This window comes from Lepisosteus oculatus, chromosome 7 (assembly GCF_040954835.1).
Source record: "Lepisosteus oculatus isolate fLepOcu1 chromosome 7, fLepOcu1.hap2, whole genome shotgun sequence".
Taxonomy (NCBI): domain Eukaryota; kingdom Metazoa; phylum Chordata; class Actinopteri; order Semionotiformes; family Lepisosteidae; genus Lepisosteus; species Lepisosteus oculatus.
Window position 1 is genome coordinate 24,890,796 of NC_090702.1, and position 7,858 is coordinate 24,898,653.

The window sequence follows — 7,858 nt, forward strand, 5'->3', positions numbered from 1 at the left end:
AAATTCTGTGGAGAACTTTAACCATTTCTTCCTGCAAAATGTCATCATCATCATCTACAGATTACAAGGTGTGTATTTGTAAACTGCTTTCATTAGTTCAGGGGGTGGTATGGGTTATTCTTCACTGTAAAGTCCATTTATAATCAACCTTGAATTTAGGAAAACAGTGAAACAGTTTTTCTGAATAAAATTGTCTGAATTATTTTGGAATCCAGCCATCCCTCAAATCTTACAATGGCACCAGGAGCACAGTTTGCAAAACAGGCCAAAAGCAAAATGTTGCCATGTTCATACCGCAGAGAAGGAATGATATTATTTTCCAACACAAAGTTTACCTTTTCATAGAAATAATACCACTGACGAGACTGCCCAAAACTCCATTTGTATTTCATCAAATTAAATCATTTTATCCTTTCTGACTTGAGAGCCCATTACTCTAATTGCTGTTTGGGAAATCCATCTATGTTCTTTTTATATTGCCATGGAACTCTGCTGCCAACACCTAATTCATGAGATCAGCCTCACATGGCAGTCATGGAAATATTGTTTCCTGTTGATACAAGAGTGTTCCAAGATTCCCAGTGTTGACCTTGGGTGTGAGATGATCCAAGAAACCTTACATTTTTGGATTATGGACACCACAATACTGTAATGCTTCACGAACGTTTTTTTTACATCTCTCGCCAGAGTTGATGAGGCTGATAATATTTGATCTTACATCTATGGACAGTTGTCCGACTTTCCTCATGTTTGTGGTTCTACTGTACATTAATTTTGTGTTCATCTTCCTTGAAAACCCTGTGGCATTTAAAGTGATTTCCAGAGTCCTCTATAAGCTTTCTGAATCTTTGTTAAACTACAAAATGATATACAGTTATATTTGAAGGATATAGAGTAGTCTTTTGGCTCATTTACAATATATGTATAGATTTGAACAGGGTTTCTTTATGGGAAATATACAATTTCTTTCATATCTGTAGGAGCTGTAGTGATTATCCATTTGGATTCAGTTCAGATAATGAATTTTAAATGAGTGAAGTGCCTTTTCATATGCTTTGACTACATACCATGTCTTAAAGCACGTTCAGGCAGTCAAACAATTTTTAGGTTTTTATTCATATATGCAACTACCAAACGCACTTTGTTGTTTCTTGGCATAAATGTTGCATTTCTTTTGGTTACATTGAATTAAGGTTCTGAATCCATTTGAACCTAATTGAATGTAGCAAAACAGGTGAAAAGGATTTCACCTTTGTTAAATACCATCATTGTCAGTTATCTACACAACCAATGTGCCAATAAACAATGAAACTTTAGAATATACTGGATCTGTATGCTTCATAGTCTGAATATTTTGTTAAAAAAAAGCATTTCTGGAGAGACACGCCGGACCTTTTCCTTATCAATTGTATCGCAAACATCATTATCACAGTCTCTAATTATGTTTTAATGTTCACAAGAATCCAATGGATTAGAAAAGTTTGACAACAGCATCCCTCTGAAGGAAAGGCTAAACCATACGCAAAGGGCATTACTGATTGAAACAAATGACAAAACATTTTTTTTTAAAAAACGGGCCTCAAAGTTATAATGGGATGTGTACACAACATTAAGAGGGAACAATATATCACATTAAACATATTTTATTGTTTTCAGTAGTAGTACAGTATGTCTACAAAACCAGCTGGTTATGTTTATGTTTGTGTATTTATGTTCACTAAAAATATAATGCAGGTAAAACCAATAAGAATGCAATTTATATATACCTCAGATGCAATCTAAATTAAAAATAAAATACACAATCAGTTCCAATAATAGATCAGAAGGTGTGAATCGGGCTTTGTCATAAATGAGAGCAAACAAAAATCTCCAGGCAGGGGCCTTGCGCAGGGGCATCCAGTAAAGTAGAAAGTGTTGGAGATACTGTCTGAACAGGTCAGCCTTGACGAGGCTGTGGGATGTGTGTAGGCCTGATATATATTGGTAGTTCCTTCTGTCATTGAGTGTGTAAGAGTGGAGAAGCATTAAGGTCTGGAAGATGGAGAACAGAGGGCAGGCAGGGCTAGTCTGACAGCAGATAAAGAATGGATGGAGTGAGAGGGGGTATATAGAGTGATGAGAGGCTATGGATGGGAAGGGATAGAGCAACTGACAGAGCAGCAAGCAAGAACTAGAGTTATTAAATTGTATACAAGCAGTGATGGGCAGTCACCACATGGCGCGTAGTCAGGGAGTGGCATGTGAGAAGCGAGGGTTGGAAAAGATGAGTTGAACTTTAGAATTTTAGATGAGCTGGAGGGAATAGCAGAAAAGAATGTATTAAATCGTTATTTGAAGTGGCTTGTCGCCAGTGTTTTTTAACCACATATCATTGTATTCTGAAATTCTGTGCTTCAATTTACATATAAATGTCTAACAACCATCTACTATTTGTTGTGAGATAAAATGTTATTTGGGAAGCATTGGCTCATGGTTTACTTCTACACTTTTGTTCGGGCGTTCTCTTATGCTCATTACTTTGGAACTATACACTCTATACTGTACTTATTAGACTGGTAAAGAAGAGCATACTGGATTCATTTTTTTAAGGGAGAATACCACCTGCATCATCACTCAATGAGCAGACAATGCCCTTGACTGTCATATGTACTGTAGATCAGGCAGGATTACCAGGGATTCAGACAGCAGTCACCAAAACCATTCCAAGAGCCCCACCTAAATAGTACAGACGTGTTCCAAATCTACCATTCCAAAAGACCAGACCATTGCCTTTTGAGAGAGTTTGAATGCTCCAGAGAGTGCGAGGATGTCACTAGTACTGTGTGTCACTATAGAAATCTTATATTATACGTAGAGTTATATCTATAAAGAGAAAAGGTTGCAGCACTGCAACTCTTTGTCTGGAACAGATACTTGCAATAGATGCCAAGAAGTTCCTTTCATCTCTTCTTTAATGAATGCCCACCTTTTCTAGGCCTGTCCTTTGAAAAGCTGAAGCTGTGGGATTGTGAAGGATTTGGGGTTCCTGGGGAGGATTTTACAGTTGATTCTTCACTTTTTTTCCCTTTCCAGACGCAGATGCAGGCCTCAATGAACTCTGCGTGAAATAAGCGTGACTTTCCATCAGAGCGATGCGGCTGGGAAGAAGACGACAGTTAATTAAGACAGCTAATTGCTACATTTTACAGCTCAGCTCAGTCTCCTGCTCTTTTTTGCACCTGGTATTTCATGTCTGAAATGTAACCAAGCAGTTTCTGTAATTTTTTTTTTTAAAAAAAACAAGCTTACCTCAGTTTTTGCATTTTTGCATGTGTTACTTTAAAAACAGTTTGCATGTATTTCTCAGCTAACCACAGTAAGAAAAAAGCATCATAGTTTCTGAGCTGCTGAATCTAATGAGCGGTTTGTGGTGCTAATGAGACTTACTTGTTATCTAATGCCCTTTGACAGCTTTGCCTAAAACCACCATGAGCAGTAAAAGAACGAGGAAGCTGTATGTTAGCAAGAGACGTGTGGATATACTGTATAACCACCAATATTAAAAACATCTTGTTAGCAGTGTCTCTTTTATACAGCATACAGTTTAACTAGTCGGACTTGAAGTACTGTATTTATACCCAGACATTAAGTAATGTCTTATGATTGCCTGAAAATTTAAACATAGACCATTACTTTCTATTTCTTTAAACAAAACTCTTTTGTTCTTTAAAGGATTCATGACCCTGTGTTTTGTTTTGTTTTTGTTTGTTTGTTTTTTTTTTGGGGGGGGGATTAAATTCATTTAAATTCAAATTTATAGAAATCCTCAAATTTCTGTAAAGCTCTATATTAAATGTAATGGTCTTTCAAAACATGTTTTCATTAATGAGCTGCACCTACTGCATGTTTCTACCAACTACAGTCCGAACTTGAAAGACAAAAAAATATGTAAATGTGTTGATCTTTGATCATTTTGACATATAAAGATTTCAAATAGCATTAAATAGCATTTCTAGAAAGTAATTCAGATAACTATAGTGCATAAAAAACAAAACTCAGCATCAAAGTAGCTGAATGAGGAACATTGTGGTTTTGAGGAGCTGTAGTGATTTCCCATTTGGATTCGGTTCAGATAAAGTATTTTAAATTAGTGAAGTGCAACTTCATATGCTTTGACTACATTCCATGTGTTAAAGCCAGAATATAATGCTGCTTCTTCATTGTCTCAACTCAGAAACAAGCAGACCAGATGGAAATGACAGCCCTAGTATATAAAAAGTAAATTAGAAAAGAGAAAGTAAATCAATTTTTAATCATACAAAATTTAATGCTTAAATTTAGCAAAAGAATATTAAAAGTCATTTTATATAGTGTGAATTTATATCTGAGCTGATTTCCAAGTTACAAGGCTTGGAGTGATATGATAATCTTATGTTTTTTTGCTCGCCCCAGTTGTACAGGGGGATTGAAATTTATACACTCAATAACGGGAGGAGAATCATAAAGGATCAGGCTTGAAGAATCTATCTGTCTCACTCCATTGTTGCTGTCATCCCTGCAGCCATTTTAATATTTTCCCAGTGTCTTTACTCATTTCCTGTGCCAAACATTGTTTTCAAATGCAGTCCGTTTGAAAATGAATACTGTAAAGTATGCCTTGCTTTTAAAAATGCTTAAAAACCTGGGTCATTTTCTAAGCAAATGTCTGCTGGAATATCAACAAAAATCAATTTGAAGACACCACCATAAGTAGATAAGCAAGTTTCCGTGCCTCACACTTCTTAAAAAAGGATAAACTTTCTTACAGGTTGTTAAATTCACTTTTACTTTCAGTAAAGTAAAAATAATAAAAAATCCATCATATAAAGTGCCATGGTCCTTAAACGCTAAAAAGCTTTGGTGCAATCTTGCTTTGTTTTTTTCCTTGCTTCAATTGAAACGTTTACTTTCTTGTAGTTAAAATTCTGAGACTTTCTTTTCGATGAAAGTCAGTTAGGAGCTTTTGCGACTCAAGTGTCACAGCCTGCTGAACACTTTTTCAAGTGTTATGTGTGTTGTACAACAAGCACCAGTGCAATATCCACTTTCAGGCTGCTGTAGCTTTGGCAATCAGTCTGCAGCCAGGCAATTTCTCCCCAAAACAACTGCTGCAGTTGAAGCAGAGGTGAGATGTAAACTTTAACTGATTAGGTAGACATTGGCTAAAACGTGTTTGCCTTCTTACATTCACGTGTAAGCTTTTCGTAAGACAATCTTTTTTTATTTAATCTATTAGACTCACACTAACAGCTTTCCAGCACTTTTGATCTTCCCTTGCAAGATTTTAATCAATGAGGTTTTGAAAAGCTAACAGGGATCAGCAGCTCCTGTACTGAAGGCCGTATGATCCTCAAGTTTTTATTTCAATTGTGATCTTGATTACTTAACTGGGCTAATTATTTGAAGAAGAAAACAGAGACTGTCATGTCAGTTGTGTGATAAAGAAACCATCTTGAAAGGCCTGGAAAATCCATTGATTTCAGAAGTAAGACAGAGTGAAAAAGTCAAGGTTGCCTTACTTTTGCCTTAGCAGAGACTACTAAAACTTTTGTTTATTTCCAGAAGTATACGATTTTATATTGCAGAAGCTCTGTGAATCCTCTTGCCTTCTCCTTTTCAGATTGAACTGATGAGAATAGCCTCTAATGATCACGAGATCTGTGTTTCCCTAAACAACAAGCTCAACAAGAAAATAATGTACAGATTCCAAGAATTACACTTTCAAATACTTTTTAAAAGTATGCTGCTTGTTTTGCAGCACACACTCTCATGCTGAGTGAATCAATATGTGATTGCGTTTAAAAATAAGTCACCGAGTTATATCTGGCCCTACAGTATATGCAGGAGAAGATGTTATGCTTAAATAGATCACATTTGAACTTAATTTGTTTTATTTTTTTCTCTTTCTGCATGCACTAGGCTCTGGCAGGTGATGTTTTGTGAAATAAGATGGTGTTAAGACCTTCTGTTGGCTTGACTACATAGAAGAAACAAGATACTATTCCATTTTACGCTATTTGACCAAATTTTTTTTTTCGAAGTGTTTAACAGCCTGATTAAGCTGAAGAAATATGAGATTCAGATAGGTTGCCTCCGACTAATTGCAGCAAACAAATGAACTCTTGAAGATCCATTAGTTGAGTCCTTTTTTTTCTAATAGGAAAATTAAAGACTGCTTCAAGGGCCTTTTTGTACTAAACTGGATTTAAAAATAATTAAAAAAACGGGATTCTGCTGTAAATGAGAAAATAAAAGTTTATTCTCTATTACTTAATGTCTCTCTAGTCTACAAAAGAAAAAGAAGCTAAATTATTCATTTGTTGTCCTAAACTTTATTGATCATTTCTAAATTCCTTGTTAATAGCTGATAGCTTGAATGTACCTTAAGGTTATTATTATTTTAAAAAAGATAATATCATTCCATAAATAATATTTAGTAGGGAACAGAAGAAAAAATGACATTATGGCAGTCTGGGGGTTATTCCATTAAGGTCACATACATCAAATGAACAATTTGTTTGCAGTCAGATTGCTGAGCAACACTGAGCTCTCAAATAAATGTAGTATTATATTTCCACTACATCAGATAAATACAGCACATCTGAATTCACCCAAACTCCAGAACTACATTTTCTTGAATTTTATTTTAAATACTGTAAACCTTTACTGTAAAGCATAGTAACCTGGAAAGTACAGGTATTGTTCCTTGATAATTGAACATGTGAAATCCCAATTGCTGTAATAAAGGTAAAAAAATCTGTAGTGGTTCCTTAAGGGATTTTAGTCTTTCTTACCCAGCACCTTAACTGTTATATAAACACAGGTGTAATGAGGTAACATCTCACTTGAATATTACACATGTACTGTATGTTAACTTTTATTATTCATTCTTCATTTGGAATGTAGTTGCCACACTTGCTCCTTTTCTAACATTTTTAAATTCTGTTTTTTACAAGGTTAGTTTACAATATTAATGATGTTTTTCAGACATTGGCATTCATATTAATTGTAATTAAGATAAGAAAAACTATTAGTGAAGAATTACAAGGAATACAGTTCCTTAAAGGGCAGCAATATTCCTTTTCACTCTAACATCATTTCAGGATTACAACTCCTTACATGTGCCTTCTCTAGTGAGTCTATAATGTCAAGCACAGACAATGTAATGGTTGCCCGCATGACTGCAGTTCAGTAGTTTGGTCAAAAACTAGTTAAGGTGGACAAGAGGTATGATTCGGATGGTGAGATTTAATGGAGTAACTCACCTGACTGGGGAGAAGAAAAACCATTTGGATAAACAGAGTTTTTGGACTCCTGCACTTTAAGACTGAGCCAAGAAACTGCTGCCAGTCGAAAGATTGGGTGGAGGAAGGAAGCAAAGACACAATGTGAAGGTGAGCAAGCAAAAAACACGATACTATACACGGGATGGTGGAAATGGGTGAGATTAGAGTTTGACCTCCTCCCTAAATTTGTTTTGTGGGAGATGGAGGAGAATTCTCATGGATGTGTGAGGCTACAGAAGCACAGAATCGGGGTTCAAACCATGTAATTGTCAGAGCAAAGATAATACTCTGTAGTGCTAGCACAAGGAAAACTGCTAGAGAAAACCATGATGCAAGATGTACTGTATAAACTCACAAATGATTAATCTTGAAAGGAAGTCACTATTTGTCTTTCAAATAGATTTCAGGAACTTCTGTGTCCTTAAGTGAGGACTCCACAGAACCGAAATGGAAGTGTTTTAGGAACTTGTGAGCCTGTACTGAACAACTTTGTTTCAGAAAAAAAGTGAAGAGAAGAGTTCAAGAATTGGTTGATTCACAAGCTAACACGATGA